Below are 16,189 nucleotides of genomic sequence, written 5' to 3'. Positions count from 1 at the left end.
ATCTATAGGCCCTTCATATCCATATTCCACAATCTCCCAATAATCTTAAAAATGTCTTCATCTTGATTGACCGGTATTGATAATCAACTCCATTAAACTCTGGGATTTATAAATTATTTTCCATGCTATTGTATTACAAACACCTTGAGCTCTAATACCAAATGTAGGATGTGAACAACAACAATTTAAAAAGAAAATTGAACAAAGAATACTCTATTTTTAACAGCAGAGCTAAAATAATATTCATTGTTGCATTAGTTATAACAAAGACTAATTACATATATAATCACCTAACAAAATATACTTGAAAACCTACACTAAAAATGAACTACACTTGACTATTTATAATAGTAGTTCAAATAGTTAATCACTACCTTTATTCACTCAAATCTATCGTGGACTGATTGCTCTTAATTAGGCAATTGTACAAGACTATGGCGGACTTTCAAAACTAGTACATTGACTGAGCCTAACTGCAATGTTTATTGCCTTGAATTTATAAAATAAAATTATTTCATGTATTCAATCATGCTTAATTTAAACTAAACTAAATTGGAGAATTAATGGAAGAGTTAAATTTTTGTGAAGCCATCGATTTGGAGTAGATCTCCGCATCAATCTGCAAAAACACAAGGATCCTTCATTGCCAGTGGCTAATATCCAATGAGCAACTCACCTTTCTTCACTTCATATGTTGCATCATATGACTCGACAATAAAATCCATCTTTGCTCACCTATACTACAATGCACAAGTAGATCCATCATCAATAATTCATACACAATAGAGCTTACAAGCAGCATGGACTCCAATGCCTTCATATTTGCCCTTGGCTAAATAGCTGAACAAATGCACCCAAAGTGACAATTTTTTAATCCTCCATTCCCTTACAGTGTCCCACAAACATCTTTTACAATCTCTCTATGCAAATCCTCACCCGCCTTGGCAACATACTTGAAAATACTAGGGAAAATGATAGGCATTCCCCTGAATACACTGAACCCCAAGATAAAAAGAAAGTCGTGGCAACCCTCGTCTCTTAGAAGCCCTAACTCCTTTATGGTGAAATTGAGAAGAGTAGACCCGTGCTTATCAATGAAATTGTAGTGTTGGAATATTTAATATCGAAGTTGACATTTGCCCCTAGAGCCAAATGCCCACCTACCACTTGACGACCAGTAGAATAGATAGAAAACATAAATATGGTGGGTGAGATTTTGAAATAAAAAAAGAGGGAAAAAATGGAATGTGACAAAAGGAATGTTTATTCATTCATTCAGTGAGATCAAGCAGATCAAAAGTTGCAGAGGAGAAGAAGGGAGAAGAAAGGAAGTGTGTGCCTACAGTTGCACATGTTTCCCCTATTCTCTCTATAAATTTTTGTTTGGATTCGTCTTATTGAAGCAGTGATTTCTCCAGGCACCATTGTATGTAGCCATTAGAGTTGCAGGTTTAAAGTTTATTGAAGCTTGAAGTTTTATCAATTTAGGGTTATTTTAGGGTTTTTCTGGTTGAAGCTGAATGCTCCTAGATTTTGTAATAGTTTAATGAAAGATTGAATGGAAAGCAAGTAGGCATACTTGAATCTATTTTCCTCTTCTATTCATTGCATTTGACAAGTTTTCTTGAAAGGTTAAAGCTTTGGCTTTGTAGTTTTAATGGTGAAAGCATTCACTTGAATTTCTCTAAGTTATAAATTTTTCAGTTTGGAACATAACACTCGGCATCCTCTTCACTTTATTGTGGATGCTGAGCATTTCCTTTGTGAGCTGAGCTCACTCGACATCCATTGGTTCTGAGCATTTGTTGTCGTGCATTTTCTATTGTATGCCGAGCTCAGTCGGCACCTGTTGCCTATCACTCGACATCATCAAGTGCCGAGCAACCTGTCACTCGACACCATCATGTGCCGAGCAATCTGTGACTCGACACTTTCAAGTGTTGAACAAGTGCGGAGCGAATTGCCACTCCGCACCTTCATGTGCCAAGCATAACTAGCACTCGTCAAATAGCTTGTGTTGAGCAAAATTTTTAGGTTTAGGGTTGTGAGTTTAAATTGAATTTTATATTTCTCACATGGTATCAGAGCTTTGAGGCCCCACATCCATATTAAGTTAGGAAATTTTTTTTCTTGAGATATTTGACATGGCAGAAGATGCAGGAAAGATATGGCAGCAGCCACCATCCTTTAATGGGCAAAATTATGATACATGGGCAAAGAAAATGAAAACCATTATGATTGCAAATGATTTGTAGGAGTTTGTAATTAATGGGTTCAATGATGTAACAGACCCAACTCCATATGCTGCTCTCACAAATGCATAAAAGACTCATTTATAAGAGTCAAAGAGGAAAGATGCAAAGGCATTAAGTCTTATTGAAGTAGCAATGATAGAGACAATATTCTCAAAGATTACAGCAGAAAATTATGCAAAAGAAGCATGGGATATCCATGAGATGAACTTCAAGGGGACTGATACAGTTTGTATTGTAAAGCTACAGAACATCAAGAGGGAGTTTGAGAACCTTCAAATGAAGGAGGATGAATCTATTCTAGACTTCAGTTAAAGGACCTCCAATGTAATTAACCAATTGAAGTCAAATGGAGAATACTATCAAGAGCAGAGGATAGTGGAAAAGATATTGAGGAGTTTACATCATAAATATGACAATTTGGTTATGACCATAGAAGAGGCAAAAGCCCTCACTATTTTGACAATGGATGAGTTAATGGGTACACTTCAAACCCATGACCATAGGATCAATAGATCCACATCTTCTTCTTCCTAAGAGCAAGCATTCAAGGCTCAGTCAAATCGAAGAGGAAGGGGGAGAGAAAGAAATGGCTCAAGCAGAAACTCTAGAGGTAGAGGCTGAGAAAATTGAGGACAAAGAGATGCTACAACATAAAGCTCAGGAAGAGCAGATGGAGCAAGTAGCTGACAAAATACCTCAAGAGGAGGTAAGAAAAACTACAACTCAAATAAGAGTAATGTAGAATGCTACTACTGTCATAAATATGGGCATTATGCAAATGAATGTTGGAAGAAGTAGAAATATCAATTAGGAAAAGAAAATGTGGCTGACGTGAATATGGGAAGTGAAAACACTACCTTCATCATGTGTAATGTTGGTGAAGAAGGAAGCCCTGAGGTTTGATACCTCAATAGTGGATGTAGCAACTACATGAGTGGCAATGAGACCTTTTTTTCATTCATTGACAAGAGTCTCAAATCAGAAATTAAGATAGGTAACAATTGAACCCTACCAGTTGTTGGCAAAGGATCTATTATGGTTTGCACCAAGAAAGGTGAGAAGAAATAAATACAAAATTTTTATTTCACCCCTGGTATGAAGCACAATTTGATGAGTATTGGTTAGCTCATTCAAAATGGATAAAAAGTGCTAATGGAAAATGACACGTGTGTCATTCATGAAAAAGATGGGCGCAAGAACTTACTTGTAGCAGTTCAAATGACAAAGAACAGAATGTTTCCCTTGAGGATAAAGACATGTTTCTCATCTCAAGTTTGTGCTGCACCTCACACACAATCAGCTCTAAGGAGTGTGATTGAAGACCCTTCACAGTTGTGGCATCTCAGGTATGGTCATCTTGACTATGTTTGTTTAAATTTATTTTCAAATAAAAGAATAGTAGATGGTTTTCCATGTGTAGGAAAGTCTTGTGACAAGTGTGAGGCTTGTATTTTTGGTAAGCAACATAGGCTTCCCTTTAATTCTGGAAATTCTAAGAGGGCTAGATATCCATTAGAGTTAGTGCATACCGACCTAGTTTGTCCTATGCAAGTTACTTCCATTGGGGGGAGTACTTATTTCATGACATTCATTGATGATTTCAGTTGTAGGACATGGGTGTATTTCTTAAAGAATAAATCTGAAGTATTTGATAAATTTGTAGAATTTAAAGCCCAGGCTGAAAGAGAATGTGAACACTATATCAAGGTCCTAAGGTCAGATAGAGGAGGGGAGTATAGCTCCAATTCTTTTGTAAAATTTTGCAGGAAACATGGCATAAAGAAAGAGCTCACAGCCAACTATACACCATAGCAGAATGGAGTGGCTAAAACAAAGAACATGACCATTGTTGAAATGGAAAGGAGCATGATAAAAGAGAAAGGTGTCCAAACTGAATTTTTGGGAGAGGCTATGGCAATAGAAATTTACCTAATTAATAGGTGTCCTACAAAGGCAGACTGTGACAGGATTCCAATGGAAGCATGGTCATGAGGAAGATGGAGAGTTGAACACCTAAGGGTATTTGGATGTATTGCATATGCACATTTTCCTAAAGAGAAAAGGTAGAAATTGGATGACAAAGGTGTGAAGTGCATCTTCACAAGGTACAACTCAGAATCAAAAGCATATAGATTGTATGACCCATTGAACAACAAGATGAATCTTTCAAGAGATGTGTAATTTTTTTAAAATCAGTCTTGGTATGGTCCAACTAATGAGTCAGCGAGCACTTCAAGTAAAGTGCCAACTATGAATGAAGAAGATGCTAATGAATAGTAAGAAGAAGGATTAAGTAGAAGAAAAGGCAAGCAGATTCAGACATTGTCAAGCTCCTCTAGGCATGACTGAGTATCAGTACCTAGTACCAGTGAAGACCGAGCTAGTCAGCAATGTAGCAGCAGTGAAGATTCTGATCCCACACTCTCCTCTTTGTTACCAAGAAAGACCAAGAGTCTTAGGGAGTTATAGCAAGATGAAAGGTACGAAGATTATGATGAGAGCATTAATTTTGCATTATTTTCTCATAGTGATCCAATATATTTTGAAAAAGCAATCAAGGAGAAGAAATGGTGTAAGGCCATGGATGAGGAAATAGATGTCATAAAAAGAAATGTGACATGGGAGCTAACTGAATTGCCTCCCAAGAAGCATGTGATTGGAATGAAATGGGTCTATAAGACCAAGTGCAATGTTGAAGGCAAGATTGATAAGCATAAGGCAAGGCTGGTAGTCAAGGGCTACAAATGGCAGTATGGAAGAGATTATGATGAGACATATGCCCCGGTTGCAAGAATGGAAACTATGTGTGTTGTCATTGCAATTGTAGCTCAGCACAAATGGAAGGTATACCAAATGGATGTGAAGTCCGCCTTCCTAAATGGTGTATTGAAAGAATAAGTATATGTATAGCAGCCACCTAATTATGAAGTTGCAGGTGAAGAGAACAAAGTATATAGATTGAAGAGAGCTCTTTATGGGCTCAAGAAAGCTCCAAGAACATGGTACAATTGAATTGACTCATATTTGATGAACAATGGCTTTAGCAAAAGCAATGGTGAGCCTACTCTCTACATCAAGGTAGCAAATGAAAATGTGTTAATTGTTGTCTTGTATGATTGGAAGTCTAATGTATTTGACTACAACTCAGCCAGAGCTAATGTATGCAGTAAGTCTAATTTTTAGATTTATGAAAACACTAAAGGATTCCCATTGGCAAGTGGGAAAGAGGATCCTAAGGTATGTGAAAGGTACAAAAGGGATTTGGGATTTTGTATACTACAAATGATGATTTCAATTTGGTTGGTTATACTGATAGTGATTGGGATGGAAGTATAGATGATAGGAAGAGTACTTCTGGATACATGTTTCATATGGGATCGGGTGCAATTTCATCGACATCCAAGAAGCAACCTATTGTTACTCACTATACAGTAGAGGCTGAATACATAGCAGCAAATGCAGTAGCATGTCAAGAAATTTGGCTAAAGAGGATCTTGACAGATTTGAATGAAAGGCAAGAGGACGGAACCACAATTTATTGTGACAACATCTCATCAATTGCATTGTCCAAGAATCCCGTCTTCCATGAGAGAAGCAAACACATAGAAATCAGATATCACTTCATCAGAGAGCTGGTGGAAAATGGGGATATTGAAATAGAATTTTGTAATTTTGAGAAGTAGGTACCAAACATATTTACTAAGCCTTTAGGCATTGGAACATTTGTACACCTAAGAAAGTGTCTTGGTGTAGTTGATGTGGATCAGTTGTGATCCTTGTTTTTTTTGGCTTGGGACAAAGGGGGAGTGTTGGAATATTTAATATGGTAGTTGTCATTTGTCCTTGGAGCTAAATGCCCACCTACCACCTGACGACCAACAGAATAGATAGAAAACATAAATACAGTAGGTGAGATTTAAAAATCAAAAAAGAGGGGGAAAATGGAATGTGAAAAAAGGAATGTTTATTCATTCATTCAATGAGATCAAGTAGATCAAAAGTTGTAGAGGAGAAAAAGGGAGAAGAAAAGAAGTGTGTGCCTGTAGTTCCACGTGTTTCTCCTGTTCTCTCTGTAAGTTGTTGTTTGGATTCGTCATGTTGAAGTAGTGATTGCTCCAGTCACCATTGTATGCAGCCATTAGAGTTGCAGGTTTAAAGTTAATTGAAGCTTGAAGTTTTATCTGTTGAGGGTTATTTTAGGATTTTTCTTGTTGAAGCCGAATGTTCCCAGATTTTTTAATAGTTTAATGAAAGATTAAATGGAAAGCAAGTAGGCATACTTGAATCTATCTTCCTCTTCTATTCATTGCATTTGATAAGTTTTTTTGAAACATTAAAGCTTTGGCTTTCTGGTTTTAATGGTGAAAGCATTCGGATTGAATTTCTCTAAGTTATAAATTTTTTAGTTTGGAACATAACACTCGGTATGCTCTTCACATTGTTGTGGGTGCCAAGCATTTTCTTTGTGAGTCGAGCTCACTCGGCATCCATTGGTGTTGAACATTTATTGTCGTGCATTTTCTAGTGTGTGCCGAGCTCACTCGGCACTTGTTGCCTATCACTCGGCATCACCAAGTGCTGAGCAACCTATCACTCAACACCATCAAGTGCCAAGCAATCTATGACTCAGCACCTTCAAGTGTTGAGCAAGTGCTGAGAAAAATTTCACTCCGCACCTTCATGTGCCAAGCATAATTGGCACTCGGAAAATAGCTTGTGCGGAGCAAAATTTTTAAATTTAGGGTTGTGAGTTTAAATTGAATTTTTTATTTCTTACACGTAGAGCTTCTTATAATCGTAGGAGATAAGAGAAAATGGGAGAGGGCTTGTGTGTATTGTGAGCTCACTGAGAACCTTGGGTAAAATCCCTGAGCTCACAATTGGAGCAACTTGCGGTGCAAGCCAGGTGGTAGCATAGGTCGGCCCATCGGTGCCCAGATTGCCTGGGCTAGGAGCCATAGGATCTGCCTTGATGAGTGCCAAGATGTTGAAAATTAAAAATCAAAAAGCCTACAGGTTGTCCTCGAATGCCATGCCCATCTACCCATTCAGGTCACGACAGGCATTCATTTTTGCTAGGTGAGATTTTGAATTTGAACGTTGAGAGGGAAAGGAAGAATGTGACAAAAAAGAAATGTTTTACTCATTCATTCAAGTGCAAAGAGTTTTTGCAGATCAAGAAGATCAAAGAGAAGTTGCAGAGAGCAAAGAAAGTGATCAGAAAATCCAGTTTGTTGCAGGGATAGAGGAAGTTCATTTCATGCCTGTAGTTGCACGTGTTTCTTCTCTGATCATTCTATAAGTTGAATGTTATTGTTTCATTCATCCTGTTGAAGCAATGATTGTTCCAGGCACCATTGTATGCAGCCAATAGAGCTACAAGTTTAAAAGTTTATTGAAGTTTGAAGTATTATCAATTTAGGGTTATTTTAGGCTTTTCTAGTGGAAGCCGAATGCTCCCAGATTTTGTAATAGTTTAATGAAAGATTGAATAGAAAGCAAGCAGCATACTTAATCTATTATTCTTCATCTTCTATTCATTGCATTTGACATGTTTTGTTGAAAGGTTAAAGCTTTGGCTTTCTGGTTTTAACGGTGAAAGCATTCACAATGAAATATTTTCTAAGTTATAATTTTTAAGTTTGAAATAGAACACTCGGCATCTTCTTTCTCAGTTGGAGCTGAGCTCACTCGGCATCCATTGGTGCCTAATATTTCCTGTATGTGTGCCGAGCTCTTCTTGCGCTGAGAATTTTTCTTCTTGTGCCAAGCATTTTTTCTTCAAGTGTTGAGCTCACTCGGCACCTACTGCCTATCACTCGGCATCTGTTGGTTTCGAGAAAATTGCCACTTAGCACATTTATGTGCTAAGCAAAACTGGCACTCGGCAACTGTGAGTACCGAGTAAAATTATTTGGTTTAGGGTTGAGTTGTGAGTTAAATTTTTAACTGATATTTCTCACATGGTATCAAAGTTTTGAGGCCCCACATCCATAGTGAGTTAGGGAAATTTTTTTCATTGGATATTTATCATGGCAGGAGATGCAGAAAAGATATGGCAGTAGCCACCATCATTTAATGGGCAGAATTATGATACATTTGTAAAGAAGATGAAGACCATAATGGTTGCAAATGATTTATAGGAGTTTGTTATTAATGGATTCAATGATGTGACTGATTCAACTCAGTATGTTGCCCTCACAAATGCACAAAAGACTCATTTGAAAGAGTCAAGGAGGAAGGATGCTAAGGCATTAAGTCTTATTGAAGAACCAATGACAGAGACAATTTTTCCAAAGATTGCAGCAGTAAATTATGCAAAGGAAGCATGGGATATCCTTGAGAAAAAATCCAAAGGGCTTGATAAAGTTCGTACTGTAAAGCTACAAAACATATGAGGGAGTTTGAGAACCTTCAGATGAAGGAGAATGAATTCGTCGCAGACTTCAGTTCAAGGACCTCAAATGTGATTAACCAATTGAAGTCAAATGGAGAAGACTATCAAGAGCAGAGGATAGTGGAAAAGATATTGAAGAGTTTACCTCATAAATATGACAATTTGGTCATGACCATAGAAGAGGCAAAAAAACCTCACTATTTTCACAATGGATGAGTTGATAGGTTCTCTTCAAATCCATGAGCATATGATCAATAGATCTATATCTTCTACTTCCCAAGAGAAAGCATTCAAGGCTCAGTCAAATCTAAGAGGAAGGGGGAGAGGAAGAAATGGCTCAGGCAGGAACTCTAGAGGTAGAGGCCGAGGAAATGGAGGACAAAGAAATGCTGCAGCAAAAAGCTCAGGAAGAGTAGATGGAGCAAGTAGCTCACAAAATACTTCAAGAGGAGGTAAGAAAAATAGGAACTCAAATAAGAGTAATGTATAATGCTACTACTGTCATTAATATGGGCATTATCCAAATAAATGCTGGAAGAAGCAAAATGATTAGTCAGGACAAGCAAATGTGGCTGATGTGAACATGGGAAGTAGACCCAATGCTGCTGCCTTCATCATGTGTAATGTTGGTGAAGAAGGAAGCCCTAAGGTTTGGTACCTCGACAGTGGATGTAGCAACCACATGAGTGGTAATGAAACCTTGTTTTCATTCATTGAAAAGAGTTCCAAATCAGAAATTAAGATGGGTAATAATGGAACCCTACCAGTTGTGGCCAAAGGATCTATTATTGTTTGCACCAAGAAAGGTGAGAAAAGGGAAATACAAAATGTGTATTTCACCTCTTGTATAAAGTACAATTTGATGAGCATTGGTCAGCTCATTCAAAATGGATACAAAGTGCTGATGGAGAATGACACGTGTGTCATTCATTAAAAACATGGGAGCAAGAACTTACTTGTAGCAGTTCAAATGACAAAGAACAGAATGTTTCCCTTGAGGATAGAGACATGTTTCTCATCTCAAGTTTGTGCTACACCTCACAGACAATCAGTTCCAAGGAGTGTGATTGAAGACCCCTCGCCGCTATGGTACCTCAGGTATGGTCATCTAGGCTATGCTTGTTTATATTTGTTGTCAAATAAAAGAAAGGTAGAAGGTTTGTCACGCATAGGAAATTCATGTGACAAGTGTAAGGCTTGTATTTTGGGTAAACAACATAGGCTTCCCTTTAATTCTGGAAATTCTAGGAGGGATAGATATCCATTAGAGTTAGTGCATACTGACCTAGTTGGTCCTATGCAAGCTACTTCCATTTGGGGGAGTACTTATTTCATGACATTCATAGATGATTTCAGTTGTAGGACATGGGTGTATTTTTTAAAGAATAAATCTGAAGCATTTGATAAATTTGTAGAATTTAAAGCCCAGGGTAAAAGAGAATCTGGACACTATATCAAGGTCCTTAGATCAGATAGAGGAGGGGAGTAGACCTCCAATTCATTTGTAAACTTTTGCAGGAAACATGGCATAAAGAAAGAGCTCATAGCCAGCTATACACCACAACAGAATGGAGTGGCTAAAAGAAAGAACGTGACCATTGTTGAAATGGAAAGCAGCATGATAAAAGCAAAAGGTCTCCCAACTAAATTTTGGGGAGAGCTTGTGGCAACAATAGTTTACCTAATTAATAGGTGTCCTACAAAGGCAATCCGTGACAGGATTCCAATGGAAGCATGGTCATGAGGAAGATGGATAGTTGAACACCTAAGCGTGTTTGGATGTATTGCATATGCACATGTGCCTAAAGAGAATAGGCAAAAATTGGATGACAAAGGTGTGAAGTGCATCTTCACAAGGTGCAGCTTAGAATCAAAGGCATACAGATTGTATGAACCATTGAACAACAAGATGAATTTTTCAAGAGATGTGGAATATTTTAAAAATTAGTCTTTGTATGGTCCAACTGATGAGTCAATGAGTACTTCAAGTAAAGTGTCAATTATGAATGAAGAAGATGTTGACGAACAGTCAGAAGAAGGAGTAAGTAGAAGAAAAGACAAGCAGATTCAGACATTGTCGAGCTCCTCTGGACATGACTGAGTGTCAATACCTTGTACTAGTGAAGATCGAGCTAGTCGGCAATGCAACAGCAGTGAAGATTCTGATCGCACACTCTCCTCTTTGTTACCAAGAAAGACCAAGAGTCTTAGGGAGTTATAGCAAGATGAAAGGTATGAAGATTATGATGAGAGCATTAATTTTGCATTATTTTCTCATAGTGATCCAATATATTTTGAAACAAAAATTAAGGAGAAGAAACAGTGTAATGCCATGGATGAGGAAATAGATGCCATAAAAAGAAATGCGACATGGGAGCTAACTGAATTGCCTCCCAAGAAGAATGTGATTGGAGTGAAATGGGTCTATAAGACCAAGTGCAATGCTGAAGGCAAGATTGATAGGCATGAGGCAAGGCTGGTAGTCAAGGGCTATAAATAGCAGTATGGAAGAGATTATGATGAGACATATGCCCTGGTTGCAAGAATGAAAACCGTGCGTCTTGTCATAGCAATTACAGCTTAGTACAAATGGAAGGTATACCAAATGGATGTGAAGTCTGCCTTCCTAAATGGTGTATTGAAAGAGGAAGTATATATGAAGCAGCCACCTGGTTATGAAGTTATAGGTGAAGAGAACAAAGTATATAGATTGAAGAGAGCTCTTTATGGGCTCAAGCAAGCTCCAAGAGCATGGTACAATAAAATTGACTCATATTTGATGAACAATGGCTTTAGCAAAAGCAATGGTGAGCCTACTCTCTACATCAAGGTAGCAAATAAAAATGTGTTAATTATTGTCTTGTATGTAGATGATTTAATTTTTTTTGGCAATGATAAGGCTCTAATTGGTGAGTTCAAAGAGGCCATGAAAAGTGAATTTGAAATAATAGACCTAGGTCTCTTGAAATACTTTCTAGGCATAGAAGTAAAACAAATGCATAATGGCATTTTCATCTCTCAAGAAAAATATGCAAGGCAAATCTTGGAGAGATTAAAAATGCAAAATAGTAAGGTAGCCCCCACACCAAAAACAATAGGTCTAAAGTTGAACAACGAAGACTCTAGCAAGAGAGTAGATCCAACATTATACAAGAGTATGGTTGGAAGTCTAATGTATTTGACTGCAACTCAGCCAGAGCTAATGCATGCAGTAAGTCTAATTTTTAGATTTATGAAAACACCAAAGGATTCCCATTGGCAAGCAGGAAAGAGGATCCTAAGGTATGTGAAAGGTACCAAGGGATTTGGGAATTTGTATACTGCAAATGATGATTTCGATTTGGTTGGTTATACTAATAGTGATTGGGTTGGAAGTATAGACATGATAGGAAGAGTACTTCCGGATACATGTTTCATATGGGATCGGGTGCAATTTCATAGGCATCCAAGAAGCAACCTATTGTTGCTCAATCTACAGTAGAGGTTGAACACATAGCAGCAAATGTAGTAGCATGTAGAGCAATTTTCCTAAGGAGGATCTTGACAGATTTGAATGAAAGGCATGAGGATGGAACCACAATTTATTGTGACAACATCTCATCAATTGCATTGTCCAAGAATCTCGTCTTCCATGAGAGAAGAAAACATATAGAAATTTGATATCACTTCATTAGAGAGTTGGTGGAAAATGGGGATATCAAAATAAAATTTTGTAATTCTGAAAAGTAGCTAGCAAACATATTTACTAAGCCTTTAGGCATTGGAACTTTTGTACACCTAAGAGAGTGTCTTGGTGTAGTTGATGTGGATTAGTTGTGATCCTTGTTTTGTTTGGCTCGAGACAAAGGGGGAGTGTTGCAATATTTAATATGGTAGTTTCCATTTGCCCCTAGAGCTAAATGCCCACCTACCACCTGACGACCAGCAGAACAGATAGAAAACATAAATACAGTAGGTGAGATTTTAAAATTAAAAAAGAGGGGGAAAATGGAATGTGAAAAAATGAATGTTTATTCATTCATTCAATGAGATCAAGTAGATCAAAAGTTGCAGAGGAGAAGAAGGGAGAAGAAAAGAAGTTTGTGTCTACAGTTGCACGTGTTTCCCCTGTTCTCTCAGTAAGTTGTTGTTTGGATTCATCTTGTTGAAGCAGTGATTGCTCCAGGCACCATTGTATGCAGCCATTAGAGTTGCAAGTTTAAAGTTTATTAAAGCTTGAAGTTTTATTAGTTGAGGGTTATTTTAGGGTTTTTCTTGTTGAAGTCAAATTCTCCTAGATTTTGTAATAGTTTAATGAAAGATTGAATGGAAAGCAAGTAGGCATACTTGAATCTATCTTCCTCTTCTATTCATTGCATTTGACAAGTTTGTTTGAAATGTTAAAGCTTTGGCTTTCTGGTTTTAATTGTGAAAGCATTCACATTGAATTTCCCTAAGTTATAAATTTTTCAGTTTGGAACATAACACTTGGCATCCTCTTCACTTTGTTGTGGGTGCCAAGCATTTCCTTTGTAAGCCGAGCTCACTCGGCATCCATTGGTGCTAAACATTTATTGCCATGCATTTTCTATTGTGTGCCAAGCTCACTTGGCACTTGTTGCCTATCACTCAGCATCATGAAGTGCCGAGCAACCTGTCACTCGGCACCATCAAGTGCCAAGCAATCTCTGACTCGACACCTTCAAGTACCAAGAAAGTGCAAAGAAAATTGTCACTCGGCACCTTCATGTGCTGACCATAACTGGCACTCGGCATATAGCTTGTGTCGAGAAAAATTTTTAAGTTTAGGGTTGTGAGTTTAAATTGAATTTTATATTTCTCACACATAGAGCTTCTTATAATCCTAGGAGATAAGAGAAAATGGGAGAGGGCTTGTGTGTATTGTGAGCTCATTGAGAACCTTGGTTAAAATCCCTGAGCTCACAATTGGAGCAACTTGCGGCGCAAGCCAGGTGGTAACATAGGTCGGCCCATCGGTGCCCAGACTCCTTGGGCCATGAGCCATAGGATCTTCCTTGATGAGTGCCAGGATGTTGAAAATTAAACGTCAAAATGCCTGTAGGTTGTCCTCGAGTGCCACGCCCATCTACCCTGTCAGGTCACGACAGGCATTCATTTTTGCTAGGTGAGATTTTGAATTTGAACGTTGAGAGGGAAAGGAAGAATGTGACAAAAAAGGAATTTTTTACTCATTCATTCAAGTGTAGAGAGTTTTTGCAGATCAAGTAGATCAGAGAGAAGTTGCAAAGAGCAAAGAAAGTGATTAGCAGATCTAGTTTGTTGCAGAGATAGAGGAATTTCATTTCATGCCTATAGTTGTACGTGTTTCCTCTCTGATCATTCTGTAAGTTGAATGTTATTGTTTCGTTTGTCCTGTTGAAGTAGTGATTACTCTAAGCACCGTTGTATGTAGCCATTAGAGCTGCAAGTTTAAAAGTTTATTGAAGTTTGAAGTATTATCAATTTAGAGTTATTTTAGGCTTTTCTAGTTGAAGCCGAATGCTCCCAGATTTTGTAATAGTTTAATGAAATATTGAATAGAAAGCAAGCAGCATACTTAATCTATTGTTCTTCATCTTTTTTTAATTGCATTTGACAAGTTTGGTTGAAAGGATAAAGCTTTGGCTTTCTGGTTTTAACAGTGAAAGCGTTCCTATTGAAATATTTCCTAGGTTATAATTTTTAAGTTTGAAATAGAACACTCGACATCCATTGGTGTTGAGCATTTGTTGTATGTGTGTCGAGCTCTTCTTGTGCCGAGCATTTATCTTCTTGTGCTGAGCATTTTTTCTTCAAGTGTCGAGCTCCTTTTTGTGCTGAGCTCACTCGGCACCTACTACCTATCACTCAGCATCTGATGGTGCTGAGAAAATTGCCACTCGAGACATTCAGGTGCTGAGCAAAATTGGCACTCAACAATTGTGAGTGTCGAGTAAAATTTTTTGGTTTAGGGTTGAGTTGTGAGTTGAAATTTTAACTTATATTTCTCACATGGTATCAGATCTTTGAGGCCCCACATCCACAGTGAGTTAGGGAATTTGTTTTCTTGGGATATTTATCATGGCAGGAGATGCAAGAAAGATATGGGAGCGGCCACCATTATTTAATGGGCAGAATTATGATACATTTGCAAAGAAGATGAAGACCATAATGGTTGAAAATGATTTATGGGAGTTTGTTATTAATGGATTCAATGATGTGACTAATCCAACTTAGTATGATGCCCTCACAAATGCATAGAAGACTCATTTGAAAGAGTCACGGAGGAAGGATGCTAAGGCATTAAGTCTTATTGAAGCAGCAATGACAGAGACAATTTTCCCAAATATTGTAGCAGCAAATTATGCAAAGGAAGCATGGGATATCCTTGAGACAAACTCCAAGGGGAATGATAAAGTCCATACTATAAAGCTACAGAATATCAGGAGGGAGTTTGAGAACCTTCAGATGAAGGAGAATGAATTAGTCGCAGACTTCAGTTCAAGGACCTCCAATGTGATTAACCAATTGAAGTCAAATGGAGAAGACTATCAAGAGAAAAGGATAGTGGAAAAGATATTGAGTAGTTTATCTCATAAATATGACAATTTGGTCATGACCATAGAAGAGGCAAAAGACCTCACTATTTTGACAATGGATGAGTTGATGGGTTCTCTTCAAACTCATGAGCATAGGATCAATAGATCTACATCTTCTACTTTCAAAGAGCAAGCATTCAAGGCTTACTCAAATCTAAGAGGAAGGCGGAGAGAAAGAAATGGCTCAGGTAGGAACTCCAGAAGTAGAGGCCGAGGAAATGGAGGACAAAGAAATGCTGCAGCAAAAAGCTCAGGAAGAGCAGACCGAACAAGTAGCTCACAAAATACTTCAAGAGGAGGTAAGGAAAAAAACAACTCAAATAAGAGTAATGTAGAATGCTACTACTGTCATAAATATGGGCATTACGTAAATAAATGCTAGAAGAAGCAAAATGATCAGTCAGGACAAGCAATTGTGGCTGATGTGAACATGGGAAGTAGACCCAATGACGCTACCTTCATCATGTGTAATGTTGGTGAAGAAGGAAGCACTGAGGTTTGGTACCTCGACAGTGGATGTAGCAACCACATGAGTGGTAATGAAACCTTGTTTTCATTCATTCACAAGAGTTTCGAATCAGAAATTAAGATGGGTAACAATGGAACCCTACCAGTTGTGGCCAAAGGATCTATTATGGTCCGCACCAAGAAAGGTGAGAAAAGGAAAATACAAAATGTGTATATCACCCCTGGTATGAAGCACAATTTGATGAGCATTGGTCAACTCATTCAAAATGGATACAAAGTGCTGATGGAGAATGACACATGTGTCATTCATGAAAAAGATGGGAGCAAGAACTTACTTGCAGCAGTTCAAATGACAAAAAATAGAATGTTTCCCTTGAGGATAGAGACATGTTTCTCATCTCAAGTTTCTGATGTACCTCACACACAATTAGCTCTAGGGAGTGTGGTTGAAGACCCCTCGTGGCTATGGTACCTCAGGTATGGTCATCTAG

The 16,189-nt window shown here is 37.9% G+C and overlaps 1 pseudogene; it reads right to left on the bottom strand.

The window, feature by feature from the left end:
- Positions 1-614: 614 nt before the first annotated feature.
- Positions 615-16,189, bottom strand: part of LOC149576847 (allene oxide synthase 2, chloroplastic-like) — a 45,553-nt pseudogene continuing 29,978 nt past the window's right edge.

The sequence above is a fragment of the Cupressus sempervirens genome, chromosome 1, assembly GCF_028749045.1.
Source record: "Cupressus sempervirens isolate cs-2001-9-10 chromosome 1, ASM2874904v1, whole genome shotgun sequence".
In the NCBI taxonomy this organism is placed as follows: Eukaryota; Viridiplantae; Streptophyta; class Pinopsida; order Cupressales; family Cupressaceae; genus Cupressus; species Cupressus sempervirens.
Note: the sequence above shows the minus strand (reverse complement) of the source record. Positions and strands in the feature narration are given on the sequence as shown.